The sequence below is a fragment of the Bubalus bubalis genome, chromosome 3 (genome assembly GCF_019923935.1).
Source record: "Bubalus bubalis isolate 160015118507 breed Murrah chromosome 3, NDDB_SH_1, whole genome shotgun sequence".
Classification (NCBI taxonomy): Eukaryota; Metazoa; Chordata; class Mammalia; order Artiodactyla; family Bovidae; genus Bubalus; species Bubalus bubalis.
This window is the reverse complement of record NC_059159.1, coordinates 27,091,474-27,099,918: the sequence shown is the minus strand read 5'-3', so window position 1 is coordinate 27,099,918 and position 8,445 is coordinate 27,091,474. Positions and strand designations below refer to the sequence as shown.

Below are 8,445 nucleotides of genomic sequence, written 5' to 3'. Positions count from 1 at the left end.
TCCCAGCATGCCGTTCGCGCGCGTGCGCCGGCGGGGACACGCCCAGACCTGGGAGTTGAGAGCCGGCCCCTTCCGCCGGCCCGGGGGCGGAGCCTGCCGAGGCCGGGACTCCGTCTCTGCACGTCGGCACCGTCCTATGCTGCGCCAAGGCTACTCACGGTGGCCGAGTCCGCTGCTCTCCTCCGTGGGCTTGCGTTGCCCATTCTCTTTCACAGACGTAGGAGCCTACATCTCGAAGCTTCACCACCACTCTGAAATGGAGAAAAGGGTAGCGGGTAGCGTATCACTTATCTCACGCGGTGCTCTCTGTGGCGTCTTCTAGTGGAGGAAACGGAAGATGAGCACTCTTGCCGTATTCGGACTCCATTCTTCTAGCCTCTGAGCTTGTCGCTTCTTCTACCTGGGTTAGTCCTCCCACTCCGACTCCCCAGATTAACAAGGCAGGAAGAGATAAGGCAGTTTCTACAAGGTCACGAGGAGTTTAGGGAGGAGTATGCCTCCCAGACCGGAATCTTCTTTTTAATTACTGATTCATTTACTGAACAAATATCAGTATTTACCATGTACCAGGTAAACTCCTGAAGCTAAGCTCCGAACTTTTCAGACACGGTGTTTGCTGTCACAGACCTTGAGGATTAGAGAGTGAGACAGTCACTATATAAATAAATCAACATAAATTTTAGTATTAAGTACTCGAGCACCGTTTAGAGTATGGACTCTAAAGACAGATCGTCTAGGTTGGTAATCCCAGCTCTGCCACTCTGCCTTCCTTTCTCGGTCTGTAAAATTAGGATTTATAGTAATACCTCCCTACATACATAACATGTTACTGTGAAAATGACACGTGAGACACGTGGCACAGACCCAACACATTTTAAGTTTAATCATTAGCTAAACAACAACAAAAATTATGATCGTAATGGAGGGAAAATAGGGTTGTGTCAAAGAGTAACAGAGAGGACTGTCTGTGGAAATAACTTAAGACCTAAAAGATGATGGCTCTCCAGCCAAGCAAATTGGACAGAAAATAATCCAAGGCAGAGAGCATGGTATATAACAAGGCCATTTCATTACACGAAGCAATGTTCATCATTGTTTTAAGTAACCCTGAAACTGGCAGGGTTCTCATTAAGTGTGCTGAAGATGCCAAACATTTGAGAGATGCTGCTTTAAAGGGGTAGAGAAGGAACCAGCATAGGATGCTGTGAAAGGAAAGCCAAAGACGTAAGAGAGAAGCCGAAGATGTAAGAGGAAAGTCTGAAGACTATAATCAGGGAAGAAGATGAAAGCACCAACATTGTAGAAGTCTGCCAAAGGTCTGGCATGAGAAGACTAAAAAGAATTCACTGGATCTGTAGCTGGAAGTCAGACTGAAATGGATCAAAGAATGAAGAGACAATGAGGGGGTAAAATGGCAGATGGACAACTCATTTTAAAGGGAAAGAGCAAGACAGGGTGAGAAGTGAAAGGAGGTATGAGTTAAGGAAGGCTTTTTTAATATGGGAAATTAGAATATGTTTCGTGTTGGAGACTAATACTTTGGTCACCTGATGCAAAGAATTGAGTCATTGGAAAAGACCCTGATGTTGGGAAAGATTGAAGGTGGGAGGATAAGGGGACGACAAAGGAGATGAGATGGTTGGATGGCATCACCGACTCGATGGACATGAGTTTGAGCAAGCTCCGGGAATTTGTGATAGAGAAACTTGGCGTGCTGCAGTCCATGGGGTCCCAGAGAGTCCGACAAGACTGAGCAACTGAACTGAACTGAGTGTTGGAGAAGGTAGAAGATAAGAGAATAGTTAAAGTTCCAAATTCTTAGGAAGGGAAGGTGATAGTGTAGGCTCCAGGGCATATTGGCCTTTCCTAGAATAAAAGGACCTATTCTCCACTAAACCTACAGAAGGAAAAAGAAACCAGTTTGTAGATGTAGCAGTGGGATGAGGAAGTTTTCAGTTGATGGCTGCTGTTTTCTCAGTGAAGCATTTTGGTAGGTTTACCACTGCCACGACCACCAAAAGGGGAAAAAAGCATACGTCTTGAACTACAAACAGGACTTATAAAACCTGAGTGCAGAGTTACAGCCTCTGCTCACTAAAACTTTTTTTTTTTCTGCCTGCATCACGCAGCTTTCAGGATCTCAAGTTCCTGACGAAGGGTTTTAATCTGGGCTCCACTCTGGCACCCAAAGTGTTAACCTAACCACTGAACTTCTAATTCCCTCATTCATTGCGCAGACTTCAATGGCGCATGTGCATCGTGCCAGAAACTGCATTAGTGGCCAAGAATATAGACAGATGTGTAAGACCTGGTTGTCAGAGAGCTCCTGATCCATGGAAGACAAAAATGTAACGATAATTTCAAATGTAATAAAAGGAAAATACCGTGCTTTGGATCTCAGAGGCAAGCGCTCCCACCCTGTCCCATCCTAGGCAAGTCTTACTGTATAGCTTTGTTTTTTGTAGACTCTAAGGGCAGCCGCAGCCACAGTTCAGTGTGTATTACCACTGCTGATAACGAATTCACTCATTTGCCTTTTTCATTCAACCAGTTCAACCAGTACCAGCATCAACTACTGGGCATCAGGGATTCAGAGAAAAAAAGTTTTGTGTTTTTTTCTGCCATACCCTGCGGCATGTGGGATCTTAGTTACTTAACCAGGGAAACAACCCATGTCCCCTGCAATGGAAGCTCAGAGTCCTAACCACTGAACTACCAGGGAATTCCCAAAAGTAGTCTTATGAACAAATCACAATGCCCAGTTTATACATAACTTTTATAGATTATATGAGTTGGTTATTTTCTGATGATGAGATGAAAAACAACCTTATCAGTGTGTGGTGCGCAGACCCCTTCCCATGTATGTTGCTAATGCAAAGTGTAATGGACTGAATTGTGTGCCTTACCACAAACACAGGCAAATTCATATGTTCAAATTCTCAGAGTCCACAAAAGGACCTCACGATGTGATTGCATTTGGAAACAGAGCCTTTAGAGAGGTAATAAAGTTCAAATAGGCCCCAGTACAATCTGACTGGTACCCTTATAAGAAGAAATTTGGAAACACCGGGTAGGCACACACAAAGAGGAAAGGTCATGTGAGGGCATAGTGAGAAGGCAGCCATCTGTAAACCCAGGAGAGGGGCTTCAGGAGAAATCAACCTTGTTGACACTTTGATCCTGAACTTTCAGCCTCCAGAACTGCGAGAGGATAAATTTCTGTTAAGCACCCAAATCTCTGATACTTTGTTTTGACAGCTCTGGGGAACAAATATAGAAACAAAGCCACAGTTACTAATGCTTCCTAGCCTTCTGTGGTCCCACGACGCCATCCTCCATTTGCTTTGCTGCCTCAATCTTTTTAAATGTAAACCTGGTTATGTCTCTTCCCTGCTCAAAATCCTTCAATGGGCCCCCATCTAAAATTGAAACACCAAGGTCATCCATGATCTTACCTGCTTCTCCAACTTTTTGCTACTGTTCCCTCACACCCTGAACACCCCTGCTTCCTCCCACATCACATTACACGGCTCTAGACATGGAATGCTCTTTCCTCACCCCAGAAACACCTACCCATCTTTCTCAGGTCACACACCAAGCATCACCAGTTCTGTAAAGCCAATCTGGAGCCTCATTCTCTGCCTGTCACAGACAACAACTGATCATCTTCTTTGTGCTGCCATTTTACCTTGTACATTTTGGGGTTGGTCACATGATATTGCAATTATCAGTCTTTTTCTTTTAAATGAAAGTTTCTCCCTTTCCGTCTGGTGGCAGCCATCAGTTTATCTCAAAGGGAAGCCAAAATAGGCACTTACAGATATATCCAGGAGCTATGGAGGAAGAAGCAGTCCTATGCAATGCACTTTCTCCTCAAGGTGGGCTGCTGGCAGTACTGCCTGCTCTCTGCACCCCGCAGGACCCTCCATCCCACCCGGCCTCATAAAGCATGCAGACTGGGACACAAGACCAAGCAAGGTTATGTCACGTATCAGATTCCTGTGAGCTGTGTTGGCCACACGTGCCTAAGGGTGCCAGTTACAGCAAGTCTGATTATCTTGGCTAAAGTTTGCTTGAAGCCTTCATTCTATCGTGGAGGAGTGAGCTGGATGCCACTGTGGGGCTCTGAGAGTCCTGGATTCTTACTGGGTTGGTGAAGATTCTACAGACAGATTCTTTGAGGTTATCCTCATTCCATAAAGCTACCAGAAGAAATTCTAACACCCAGTGGATCACCAAACCAGTCCAAAAGCACAGGGAGTTACAAGGGTTGACATCCACAAGTTTAAAGAACCATGGCCTTGGAAAGGCTGACAAGTTTCATAGTACCACTGGTGGTTCTCGTTATGCAGCTTGGAGATGGCACAGTACACTCCAGCTCCACTGTTTCTGTTAACATAAGTAATGTTTGTGAAATTCTTAACCTGATAAACCAGGACATTCATGTCTAAAATGTGTTTTTTAATTTGTCTGTGAAAACTGTGTCTATGGACTTCCCTGGTGGTCCAGTGGTTAAGAATCTGCCTGCCAATGCAGAGGACTCGGGTTTGATCCCTGCTCCAAGAAGATTCCACATACTGTGGGATGATTAAGCCCGTGTGCCACTAGAGAGTAGCCCCACTCACCACAACTAGAGAAAGTCCTCAAGCAGCAACAAAGACCCAGCACAGTCAAAAATAAATGACTAGATAAATAAAATTTAAAAAAACTAGGTGTCAACAAATTATTTCATGAATGCATTGTCAAATTATGAAAGTTAAAGTACAATAATGTTTAAAGAACGATGTGTGCTCAGTGGCTTCAGTCACGTCTGACCCTTTGTGACCCTATGGACTGCAGCCTGCCAGGCTCCTCTGTTCATGGGATTCTCCAAGCAAGAATCCTGGAGTGGGTTGCCATGCCCTCCTCCAGGGGATCTTCCTGACCCAGGGATCAAACTTGCGTCTCCTCCATCGCAGGTGGATTCTTTACCGCTGAGCCACCAGGGAAGCTATAAGTGATGGTATATCTTGTTTCTAATAAGAGAAATGCTTTTGTCTTTGCTTTATCTATTTAGGAAGTTTGTATGTCAGTGTCTAACTTGCTGTTTGGTACAACAGGTGTAAAATAAATTCCGTGGAAGAGGAGTGCAGAAAACAGCCATGTAGATTTATTGATGCGTGTGACAAACCCTACAGCTTTACTGGGGTGATGCAGTGCCCATTATAGTATGGGTGCCATCCCTACCACTTCTGTCTCCATGGTCACCAGCAATCTCCTTGTGGTTAAATCTATTCACACTTTTCAGTCCTTTCTTTCTTGCCCTGTCCGCAGCATTTAACCCTGTGGATCACTCCCTTTTTGCCAAACCCTCTCATTCTTTTGCTTTTTTCCTACTATTCCGGTTGCTCCTCGTCAGTCTCATTTGAGGATTTCTCCTTTTCTGTCCATCAATAAAATATTGGGTGTTCTTTGGGTGTCTTTGGTTGTCTTTGGTTGTCTTTGGCTGCCTTCTCTTGACACTCAACATACTGTCTTGGGGCCACCAGTTCTGTCCCCATGACTTTAGTTAGTTCCTTTTGCTGATGACTACCAAGTCCAAATCACCAGCCCAGAACTCCTTCTGAAATATGATACCCATATTCATGACTGTTTACCGGGCTTACTGTTGTTACGAGGCATCTCCACGCAAATGAAAATCAGGAAAGAACGCATGGGCTCTAGAATTGAACTTCTTGACTTTACAGCCTCGCTCTGTCACTAAACTGTACAGTACTGGGCAAGTTACTTACCTCTCTATGCTTCAGATAATAATGATGGTGCTGACTTAAAAGGCTGTTGTGAGAACTATTAATAACTGAGACAATTCATGTACAGCATTTACCATAGTGTCTGGCAGTGGGTAAATGTTGATATCAGCAGTAATTAAATGTTTTCAGAAAGCTCAGTTCAACTGATTCAAAAATGAATTCGTCAACATACCCCAAACTTTCTCTTCATTCTTTGATCCAAATCTCAGTGAATGGCACTACGATCTGCCCAGCCAGAAACTTGGGTGTTACCTTTGTCTCCTGACCACCACTTATCCTCCTATGCTATCAGATGCTATTTTCCTTGACTCAACCTTGTTGTAATACACCACAGAGTGTTTTCAACATCCAGACTTTACACATAGTCATTCAATTCATTGAACAATCCTGCAAAGTAGGTGCTACTATTAACATCTCTATTTGGAGATGCAGAATTTGAGGCATAGAAAGGTTAAGAAACTGATCGAAGATGATATGAGAGGCAAAACTGGTATACAAGCCAAAGCATTCTGTTTATAATCTCCATACTCACAACCACTATCCTATATGCCATAGGACTTCTAGTATATATAATGTTTATCACATCCTATTATTTGTCTTGTCTCCCTGGCTAGACTGCATGTTTTTTGAAATAAGGGACTCTGATTTCTTTGCAGCAGGATCTTCAGTGCCTAGAATAGTGCCTGGCAAACAATGCATGTCTGATACACCCAGGGAGTTAAGATCATTCTCTAGAGACCAAAGTGTAGATAAATGGAAATAAATAACCATCAGGCTGCATTCCGTTATGGCCAGGGTAAAGGTTTTGTTTGCGGAGAAAGTTTTGTTTTGTTAATGTGAGAATAACAAGCAGAATACTGGAGTTAGAGATAAGTAGAGGTTGTTTAGGGTTTTCCAGGTGATGCTAGTGGTAAAGAACCCACCTACCAATGCAGGAGATGGAAGAGACGTGGGTTTGATCCCTGGGTCGGGAAGATCCCCTGGAGGAGGGCATGGCAACCCACCCCAGTATTCTTGTCTGGAGAATCCCATGGACAGAGGACCCTGGTGGGCTACAGTGGGTAGGGTCGCAAAGAGTTGGACACAACTGAAGTGACTTAGCATGCAGGCACCAGAGGTTTTTAAGAAAATATTTATGTTCGTTGATTCGATAGTTATTGTAAGGCACATGGGTAATTTAACAAATAAATCCTTACAAAGAGAACTCACAGATTTTGATGTGCACTCACTACCAAGCTTTTTGAACTGCTATTTAAAAAAAAAAAAAAAAAGAGGCTACTATCTACTCCCCTGTCACTTGAACTGTGCTGAAGGGCCCAATTCCAGGATTACTCTGCACATCAGTTTCAGTTGGAGTACCATGCTGAGAATGAAAGTTTGTATTGGGGGACAAGTGAAAATGTAACTCAAGCAGAGTTCCAGTTCACTCTGAGGTCAATGTAAGCATGAGTTGGTTTATATTCAGCACCTCCTGGTGTGCACTGTGTACCGTGTGAATCTCTGTAACATAATAAACAGGCATGAGTTTCTCATAAAACAGTAGCAAGAAAAAAGGGCATCCCAGGTGGCTCAGTGATAAAGAATCCTGACTGCCAATGCAGGAGATGCATCCCCTGGAGTAGGAATGGCAACCCACTCTAGTATTCTTGCCTGGAAAATTCCATGGACAGGGAGTCTGGCCAGCTACAGTTCATGGGGTTGCTAAGTGACTGAGCACGCAGGCACAGCAAGAAAAGTGCTTGCTGTGCAAACCCTGGGCTGCCCCAAGAGAGGGAAATGAAAACTCCATGCCTAAATTTGTCATTTCCTATTTTATCTCTTGTGTTCAGGCCTTCCTCCTCCCCACCCCAGGGTTACTCCTTAATCCTTCCAACCCCATCTGCAAGCTTCCATCCTGTGCCACATTGGAAGATCTCGCCCAGGAACCTGGGCTCAGCAAAACAATACTCTTCCTTTTTCTCCTGCTGTGTAGTAAAGCAGTGCCAGCCCAGGCTCTGAGCCTCATTAGATTGATTAGGCAGAGAGTCAGGAAGAATGCTGTTTATACTTGGACCACGTCTCTCCCTAGCTCCTGATATTAAAGACTGGGATAACTTGAAAGCCTCTTTGGTGTTCTTTTCTTTTTTCCTTACATGGCCTTCACGAAGAGTAATTAATTATGATTTAAAAGCAGTAATGAATCAGTTTATAGACTCTGAGCACAATATAAATATTTTTCCTGAAAGCCGAATTAGAAGAAATCTCTAAAATGTAAGACAACAACAGTTGAAGTAAATAATCGAACTGAATGGTCCCAAGCAGTGTCAAAAGAAAGAACGGTGTATTCTATTTCTGAAATAATGGGTATATAATAGTGGGATCGTTTTCAGCCCATTTCCCCACCCTGCTAGGCAAGAGTTGATTCAGATAAGGCAAAAGAGCCAAACAAACGGGAAAAAAACAAAACCAATTATTACTATTATTTTTGTCTGTTTTCTTAAACCAATTATTTTCGATGCGTGGTAAACAGCCTGCTCCAGAGGATTAGGCTTTCCTGGCTCTCAAATACGCATTCTTCCCTTCCCTCGTGTCTGTCCTCCTCTCTGGAAGCTGCGGGGTGGGGAGGTCTAAAAATAGTTGGTGAATCAAGGCAGATAATATTGTGCAGCAGTTACAT

General features: G+C 43.8%; 1 pseudogene; it reads left to right on the top strand.

Moving 5' to 3' along the window:
* Positions 1-7: 7 nt before the first annotated feature.
* Positions 8-4,396, top strand: LOC102397142 (annotated as a pseudogene).
* Positions 4,397-8,445: the final 4,049 nt, after the last annotated feature.